This window comes from Thalassophryne amazonica, chromosome 17 (assembly GCF_902500255.1).
Source record: "Thalassophryne amazonica chromosome 17, fThaAma1.1, whole genome shotgun sequence".
NCBI classification, from domain to species: domain Eukaryota; kingdom Metazoa; phylum Chordata; class Actinopteri; order Batrachoidiformes; family Batrachoididae; genus Thalassophryne; species Thalassophryne amazonica.
Window position 1 is genome coordinate 5446481 of NC_047119.1, and position 10432 is coordinate 5456912.

Below are 10432 nucleotides of genomic sequence, written 5' to 3' on the forward strand. Positions count from 1 at the left end.
AAGCTGTTAAACAATTTCTCAGATACTCACTTGTTGAAAGCCATCAAAAGCCACCTGAATTTTACAAATGGTTTTCAACACAAAGGTGTTTTTCATGTCCCGGCGCGGACGGATTTGCCACGTCGTCACGGATCTTTCATTACAAAATCTCCTTTAACAGTGGAATGTCCGGGTAAACTCCTGATGCCGGCTTCTTCTGAAACTTCTCTGTCCTCTGACGATGTCCTGGGTAAACAGAGCTTTAAATTAGGATGTTTTCAGCTTGAAACAGCCAGACGGACGCCACCTCCGACCGCGCCGCGCCGATCCGCTTTGTGGGCTGTGCTTAAAGCGAAAGAAACTCCACAATCTCTCATAAGCCGTTAAACTTTACACCGAAAATCAGCTGAATTTCTCGAATAGTGTCCACACAGATATCCCTCACCGGTCCTGAAAAAATTTGATAAAGCAACGCGCGCTGTCTCCCTGCAGCGTCTAAGACAAAGAGATTCCGACGGGAGGGGGAGTCCACACCTCACTCAAAGCCTGCCCACAGGCGAATGACGTCACCGACAGGCATGACAAAACTCACGCATGCGCACGAGGGTTCAAGCTTGTCTGATGTAAAAACATATGAATCAAATCCATTTATTTTTTGAAAAAAATAAAAAGGACCGCTTTTTATATCACAGACCTCGCACACAGACAGACTCATTCACGTGCACATATATGGTCAATTTAAAGTTTCATCCTAAGTTTTTGGATGTGGGAGGAAGTCGGAGCAGCTGGAGGAAACCCACACAAAGACCGTGAGAATATGTAAATGCCACACAGAAGGACAATTTGGGAAAAAATCCTGACCGTTTTGCTGTGAGGCAACAGTGTTAACCAGTAAGCCACCACACCACCTGAATAGTGAACCCATCTTAGAAAACACATCCCACAGCTCCTCTGAAAATCTCCATCTCTAAATCCTCCTCCCATTTGGTAATCCAAATTTCTCAGAACGTTGCTCAAAAGATATGAATGTATTGTCAATATTCAATTCCTAAATCTCTAAATGCCAGAATTAGACCACACAGTGAATGCACTATCAGTCAACGAAGGATGAAAAACAGGATTAGCTGAAATTGTAGCTATAAACAAAAATGTTTCGAGACCATAACTATGACATATAGTGGCTTCCAACTTCTTAACTGTATATATTTTTACAGTAGGGATAGGAGAGTGATGGCTGTCAGTGAAACAGGCTTAGCATGGAAAAGCCTCCATGTTTAGCCCTGAAGGAAAAGCAGGTGATCCCTCCAGATGAATCCAAACTTGGCTCACTCTGAGACTGACAGCCAATAATAAAATCTAAAATTAGGAATGGCCAGACCTGTAAGTTGTCTTTGCAACAGCTCTTTACATAGTCAAGGAACTTTTTTATTCTACAATATGTTTTGTGGAAATTAACCCAAGAACCTTAGAGGAGTACTGGTGCAAGCAAACACACACAAACAAACATTCCTTAAATTATAGTATGAAAGGGTTGTGGTAAACAAACAAATTAGGATACAGTTTACTGCAAGGCATAATTTTGTGTTTTGAGTATAAAAGTGTAAAGAAATGACCTAATGGTAAGGGATAATACACCAAGAACAACCTTTTAAAGAGAAAATAATGGGAACTTGAACTGTTCTTTGAGGAACACCAAGCCCAGTTTTTGCAAATTGAGACAAAATTGTGATTTGCACAGAAAACTTGAAAATTTCTAATTAAACACCAGTTAACTCCATCATTTCCTGTTTCACTGATCCTTGGCATCCACCTTTTCCCCGTCGCCTTATCCTAAAACACTGACAAAGTTCATTGGCCTCCTTTGTGCACCACAGCATGGCTGTCCTGTTTGGCAGCAGGTGTGATGTGCCACTAAAGTGACCTTCTCTATCCGATCCTCGGATCCGTGACACAGGCAGACGGAGGTTGACAGGATCCCGATCGATTCTCCACAGAGAGGTTATCTATACATGGTATTTTAATGTCAGAGTCAAGCCAAATTGATAGTGATAAATATTTGCCAGAAGATTAGGTGAGGGGAGTGTGTCGAGGGTGCTCCTTCTCAGACCTGTAACCCCGGCAGGGCTGTTCCTCTGTGTCGGATTAGCCCCATCCATCCAGTGTCAGTGGCTGTCTTGTTGAGAAAATCAGTGAGTAAACACGGCTGACAGAGAGAAAGAGAGCGAGGGAGGGAGGGAGGGGAGTGTATAGATAGACAGCTGATTACTCATACAAATAGACTCCAAACTCCACCTGGTTCCTCCCGAAATGCGTTTTCCCTCATTCACCTTTTCTCCTCTTCCATATTTACACCTCCTGCTGTCTCCGAGGATCTCCCTGTCCTGCTGTTCCCACTTTGTCCCCTATCAATCACTGTAGCATTGATGTTATATGGAGTGACTTAATACCTCCTCCTTCATCTCTATTCACTCCCAAAAGGTGCAGCAGTCAGGCTGGGTGACAGGAACAGAGCGATAAAAAAGGAAAAAAAAAATCACTTCTTGCAAAAACACGGGTCGTGTGATCATCAGTTTGCATATACTTATTGAATGTCAAATGTAAATCTGATCTAAATGTTTTTAGCAGAATGACATCACAAGCTCTATTTAAAGCTACATTGTGGAAGATATAGCATCATCTGGTGGTGTGGTTACAGATTGCATTATGCCATCGCTAGCCACCGCAGTGTTTCCCTTCATGTTTTCACTTCTTTGGCAATGGGGATTCATGCCTCCTAGCCTTGTCTTGTAAGTAATATGTCCATTTGACAAAAATGAGAGTTCTTAAACTTGTTAACTTGCACTAGCAAAGAGTAGACAGTGTACTGGGGCGCAACTACTCATTCTTCTTTTTTTTCAGTCTTCTGGTTGTGCTGCAAAATGTGAAAAACTAAGTGAGTCCATTTTGGGCTACTGGATCAACATGTTGTTACACCATGGTGGCCTCCATGAGCCCCCCCACCCCACCCCACCACCACCACCATTTAGATGTGAAGGGCTCATTAATAAGCTTATGAAAACACAATTATACACTAATGAACAACTGGTTATCCTATATTCCCTTTCTGATAAACACACCTAACTCCTACACATTGTAGCTTTAAAGCACTTTAATTAAAATGTTTTATTTGTATGTGCTATCATTTTGTTGTTGTAGGGAAAATTCTATTAATTAAGCATGACAACAAAAAAATTGTATTTGTATTCAGATATATTTGCATACACAAAACGTGAAAAAAAATAAAGCTATAGGGCCACTAATCTTTTTACGATTCAAGGCAAACAAAGAATTTTCACTGGCACCACGATCATCTTATTTTTTAGCCTTTAAAAAGGGGATTCGTAATATGACATTACCAAAACGATCAAAATTCATATTGTCTCTAGAAAAAAAAAAAAAAGTTCCCCTGAAGGGGAAAAGTTCAAAAGAAAACACGGTCATGAACTACTTACAGCAGCAATGGTACACTGAAAAAAAGACAATAGTTGAACCAACTTAAATTAGTTATTTCAATTGGTAACATCTAAATGAATTAAGTTGTTTAAACTTAAGATTGTAAGTTAGAATTGATCTAACTTATTAACTTTTTAAGTTGGCTCTTTTTTCAGTGTGGAGACCAATGCAGTTTGATGGTGCCATCATAGACTCACGGTGGCAGCTAATCAGAGTAGAGAGGTATAGTGACGTCCGCTGGCTTGTCTCACTCTGGCTCCTCCTCCAACAAAATTACAGAACACACTCAGAAACCACAGCTTTTCTGTGTAAATCTAAAATGTTTCTCATATATGATGTAAAAGCTAACAAGTAAAACACACTTCTCAATTGAAAAACGTTGCTTTTTGTAAGCTGATAACACCTCTGGAGTGATTTACATGACATTTCACGGGCATCAGTGTCACACATCACATCAAGGTAACTTAGGGTCTTTTTAAAAGCTCATGCATGTGCACACGTACATGTTCCTGCAGACGGTGTGAAAAAAAAGAAAATAGTCGTTATGGATCCCCCTCACCCCAAATAAATATGCTCTCTTGATTAAAATGAGTTGTAATTTTACAAGATTTTTTTTAAATAACCAACATTATAACACTTGGATTTCAGGTGTTTACTTCACCCGGTTCTTATTGTAATACTGTCCCTTAATACAAAGTCAAACTATTTCTCAATTTAAATTTATTAAAAGTCACAGTGGAAAAACAGGCCTGGATTCTGAAAAACTTCTCTTTTGCAAGAGATCTATCCATTCAGAACCTCAAACAAAGTACTAAAACAGTTTTTATAAGCAAAATCCTTACACTGTAAAAAAATTGTTGATGAACTAGATACTATAACATATATTTCAGACTGCAGACTGTTTGAAGTATTCTCACTTTTTTTTTTTTACAGTGAATTCCCTTATTGGTCCTCGTGGGCATTCAAGGGAGGTCCAGCCCCCGCCCATAACCCGCGCGATAACGGGACAAATTATGATTTATATCTAACATAGGAGAAACTAAATTTTGTCAGTTTAGTGAAATGTAGGTGGCCCTCGAACTTTAAGTTAGTAAACATGAGTACATAAATTTGATCAGGATAATCAACAGAAAATGTTTCCAACTTCAGGTCAATTTGTTGACTAATTTGCAGAACACACAGGAACTCAAACCTATAACCAACGTACAGTCAGACTGATAATACTTTCACGTTCGGAAGTGGGCATGAAGCAGTGGTTCTCAAAGTGGGGTGCAGCCTTCCTTGGGGAGCACAGAACCATTGCAGGCTGTGTGCAGGTGAGGTTAGGGGTGATGTAAGTCAACCAGATTTGATTGAAGCTGATTCGTGCAGGTGTAATAAATACTGAACTTTAATTCAATTATGCTCATTTATCTCACATCTGAGAGAGTTCTTATATTCAGTAACATTTCATTTAGGCAGGGGATTAAAGAAAAACTACTAATATTCAGAGAGACTGATAATGACATAGATGGCTCCAGTCTGAAGAATGATGGGGCTGTTCCCCCCCAGGGATTTGAGTGAGTGAGTTAGTATTTTCTGTGCACAATCCTTTGTTTTCAGTCTCATTTTTCACCACCATCCTACTCTGCCTGATCCGCCCCTGTAGTTCCTCCAGTTTCCAAAGTATTCCTGAGACACTGTTTTTATGCTGCACTGGGAATGACTAAGTTTATGGATCTGACATAAAACAAGATTATTTTTCATTTTTCAGTTTGTTTAGCATGCTGATAAGATGCATCATTTCCCGTCAAACACGACCATATCTCACGGCATGTCGTGACTCAGCAACACAAAATATACGTGAATCTATTGATTCGTGATATTGTCACGAAAAGTGACACATTTTGTAACGAGAGAACAAATTCATTCTAATACATTCTGTGATGGCTGTACAAAATTAAAAGTGAAGGGGGGGGAGTCAGGGGTGGTTAAGGTTAGGGTTGTGGGTAGAAGTAGGGTTAGTAATAGTGAGTTTAAAAAAAAACCCCGTCATGAAAATTTGAATCATTTTGTGACAGGAGCATGAAAAAAAAAACAACAAACAACATCACCCAGGAAGCTAGAAACACAAGAAATGGGACGACAACAAGAAAACATCAAGAAAGCAAAAAGGAGAACAGCACCTTCTAACAGAGAGGAGCTTCTATCCTGACTGTGTTTGTTTACTGTAAGCTGTGCTTGAAAATACAATTTAAAAAGAACAAATAAATGGCACACAACCCACATTAAAACTAAATTCATATTTTTAACAGCTTAACACCAACATTAAAGGTTGACAAAAAGGAAGGGCAGATAAATTACTAAATAAATATATTTATCACAAAAGAGTTTTATTAATATTTTAGTTCAGAAAACAAGCTCCACTTACAAAAAGTTATTTTTCAAATATATATATGTGTGTGTGTGTGTGTGTTAGTTCAATGATAACTGTAAACAGGCTCCACTTAAAGTGGACGCAAAAAAAAAAAATCTCTTCAATATATGAATACAATTCCAAAAATGTGGTGGGAAAAAAAATGACAGAATAATGGAGTTTTAAAAATGACAAAAAATGTAATAAATCACAAACTGCTAGTCTATGCTCTGCTGCTATTTTTAGGATAAATTTTAAATGGCAAATAGATAAATAATCAGAATATTTAAAATTGCCTTATCACTCAGTGTTAATGGAGAAAACACATACATAAATAAATGAATAAATAAATAACTCCTGCTTCTGCTCCTTGATTTAGATTCACACCAGAATTTGTTGGATTCTTCCTTGGTGTATGCCCCGCCCCTCCACCAAGTTTCATCAAAATTGATTAATCATATTTTTGTGCAATAAAACACATGATGAAAACACCACATCCTTGGTGGTGGTACAGTAATAATATCTAATGCACAAAATGCTGTTCTTATTGTGAAGGACATATTTGAAATATTCAAGTGCGTTAATGTCAAACTGTAATGGGAGCAAATAGATTTTTTCTACAGTTCACTTCATCAAAATTCCTCTTGTGCTTAAACTTGCTGGATGAGTCTTTGAGCCGTTTTGCCCTCTGTGCAAAATGAAGACATCACACCTCCGGCGCCATCCCCGTGTTTTATGAAGGGTCGCTGACAAATAGGGCCTCCCTGCCACGCTCGGGTGGTCACCTTCATTCCGCACTTGGCTTGTTTACATAGCACCAGGACCATTTCCACGGATTAAACAAATCACTGCCCGAGGGGGACATTCATAATCCGGTAACGGGTCACCAGCGAGACAGTTATAAATGCCTGTGTCTGGTATTAGGCCTGGAATAGATGTCCATGTCCAGAAATGACCTTTCTTGAGTGCAGCCAGCCTCTGCTGCTAAAAGAGAAGGGGGGGAGGGGTATTTTTATTAAATTGACCATTTTAACAAAAGAAAAAAGCGGGTCACATTTACAGAATGAGGCTCAGTTCCAGTGAGGAGTGAGACTCTGTCACCTTTTATCATCTTCTACCACCCTGTGAGAGACTCTGTGACACCTACAGTAATAACAGGAGACACCCCCACCACCACCCCTACGACCGCCAAGGCCACGTGAAGACGATTAGTAAAACACTGCGCAAATTTTGGACCAATTCACTTCATCATTCCACATTACAGCCTTATGAATTGTTCAAATTTGATAACAAGCACTCAGTTCCCATTATTATGTAAGTTAAATTAGACTTTGCAGGGATTGGGGCCGTGAGGGCGAGGGGGAGGTGGGGGGGCGAGAAAAGTTGTGGCGGTATTCAACGAAAATGTAATTTGTGTGAGAATTTGTTGTATCTGTCACAAATATTCCCAATTAGAGGCAGTAATTATTTGATAGTTTCTGCAATTACAGCTTAAGCAGTTAAATCTGGAACTGTGCGGAAAGCCTAATTGGGCTAAATATGATATTTTGCATATTTGCATAATGAGGAAATTGGTGGAAAATTGTGTTCATTCATTTGTGAAAAATCCAATGAATTTTATGAATTTGAAAGGGTCTGGTCCTGCTGGGTGACTCCCTCAAGGGGAAGAACGCAGTGGCGCCGGTTTACAACCAAACACAGGACATTTAGAAAAGAAAGGCAGAAGAAGAAATATCCATATATATATATATATATATATATATATATATATATATATATATATATATACATATATATATATATATACCCCTCATAGTTTTCATGATTTTCCTTTATAAATCATTGGTTGTCTGGATCAGAAATTTCAGTTAAATATATCATATAGCAGATGAACACACTGATATTTGAGAAGTGAAATGAAGTTTCTAGGATTTACAGAAAGTGTGCAATAATTATTTAAACAAAATTAGGCAAGTGCATAAATTTGGGCACCCTTGTCATTTTAATGATTTGAATACATTTAGCACTAATTATTGGAACACAAAATTGGTTTGGTAAGCTCATTGACCCTTGACCTCCATACACAGGTGAATCCAATCATGAGAAAGGGTATTTAAGGTGGCCATTTGCAAATGTTTCCCCTCTTTGCATCTCTTCTAATGAGTGGCAACATGGGAGCCTCTAAACAACTCTCAAATGACCTGGTTTAGGGGAAGGATACAAAAAGCTATCTCAGAGAGTTTAGCTGTCAGTTTCCACTCTGTGATGGCCCCCTGCGGCCGTCCTAATGTGTTTGTTGTGTCATTGTCTAAATGTGTGTGTTGTGTGTTCTGAGGTCCTGGCCACCAGGAGGCGCTGGTGTTGTCTTCTGCCTTGGGTATAAAAGCAGGGGCTTTCGTCTTCTCTGCGGGCTCTGCTTCTTCCTCCTCCGGATCGGAGCTTGGAGAGCGGCCATGGGCGTTTGGTCCTGGTTTGGTCTTCTGGCTGGTTCATCTCGCTACGCCTTCCTTTTCTTTTTCTTTTTATATTTTTAATAATAAATATTTGTTATAGGTTTTAAAAGCCTGTCTGCTCCCGTGTGTGCCTCACTTTTTGTTTCGGCTTTTGAGCCGGCCCGTAACAACTGTGAGGAACATAGTGAGGAAATGGAAACCCACAGGCACACTACTAGTTAAGGCCTGAAGTGGCAGGCCAAGAGAAATCTTGGATAAGCTGAAGCGAAGGATGATGAGAACAGTCATAGTCAACCCACAGATCTGCTCCAAAGACCTATAACATGATCTTGCTGCAGATAGTGTCTCTGTGCATCGTTCAACTATACAGCGCACTTTGCACAAAGAGATGCTGTATGACGCTATAATGCAGAGGAAGACTCTTCTGCGTACACGCCACACACAGAGTCGCTTGAGGGATGCTAAAGCACATTTGGAAAAGCCAGCTTCATTTTGGAATAAGGTGCTGTGGACTGATGAAACTAAAATTGAGTTATTTGGACATAACAAGGGGTGGTATGCATGGCTGAAAAAGAACACAGAATTCCAAGAAAAACACTTGCTACCTACAGTAAAATTTGGAGGTGGTTCCATCATGCTGTGGGGCTGTGTGGCCAGTGCAGGTACTGGGAATCTTGTTAAAGTTGAGGGCCACATGGATTCCAGTCAATATCAGCAGATTTTTGAGAACAATGTTCATGAATCAGTGACAAAGTTGAAGTTGCACCGGGGCTGGATCTTTCAACAAGACAACGACCCTAAACACTGCTCAAAATCTACTAAGACATTCATGCAGAGGAACAAGTACAATGTTCTGGAATGACCATCTCAGTCCCCAGACCTGAATATTATTGAAAATCTGTGGTGTGATTTTAAGCGGGCTGTCCATGCTCGGAAACCAACAAACCTGAGATGTTTTGTAAAGAAGAATGGTCCAAAATACCTTCAACCAGAATCCAGACTCTCATTGGAAGCTGTAGGAAGCATTTAGAGGCTGTTATTTCTGGAAAAGGAGGATCTACTAAATATTGATGTATTTCTTCTGTTGGGGTGTCCAAATTTATGTATCAATCAATTCAATCAATCAATTTTATTTATATAGCGCCAAATCACAACAAACAGTTGCCCCAAGGCGCTTTATATTGTAAGGCAAGGCCATACAATAATTATGTAAAAACCCCAATGGTCAAAACGACCCCCTGTGAGCAAGCACTTGGCGACAGTGGGAAGGAAAAACTCCCTTTTAACAGGAAGAAACCTCCAGCAGAACCAGGCTCAGGGAGGGGCAGTCTTCTGCTGGGACTGGTTGGGGCTGAGGGAGAGAACCAGGAAAAAGACATGCTGTGCAGGGGAGCAGAGATCAATCACTAATGATTAAATGCAGAGTGGTGCATACAGAGCAAAAAGAGAAAGAAACACTCAGTGCATCATGGGAACCCCCCAGCAGTTTAAGTCTATAGCAGCATAACTAAGGCCTGGTTCAGGGTCACCTGATCCAGCCCTAACTATAAGCTTTAGCAAAAAGGAAAGTTTTAAGCCTAATCTTAAAAGTAGAGAGGGTGTCTGTCTCCCTGATCTGAATTGGGAGCTGGTTCCACAGGAGAGGAGCCTGAAAGCTGAAGGCTCTGCCTCCCATTCTACTCTTACAAACCCTAGGAACTACAAGTAAGCCTGCAGTCTGAGAGCGAAGCGCTCTATTGGGGTGATATGGTACTACGAGGTCCCTAAGATAAGATGGGACCTGATTATTCAAAACCTTATAAGTAAGAAGAAGAATTTTAAATTCTATTCTAGAATTAACAGGAAGCCAATGAAGAGAGGCCAATATGGGTGAGATATGCTCTCTCCTTCTAGTCCCCGTCAGTATTCTAGCTGCAGCATTTTGAATTAACTGAAGGCTTTTTAGGGAACTTTTAGGACAACCTGATAATAATGAATTACAATAGTCCAGCCTAGAGGAAATAAATGCATGAATTAGTTTTTCAGCATCACTCTGAGACAAGACCTTTCTAATTTTAGAGATATTGCGTAAATGCAAAAAAGCAGTCTTACATATTTGTTTAATATGCGCTTT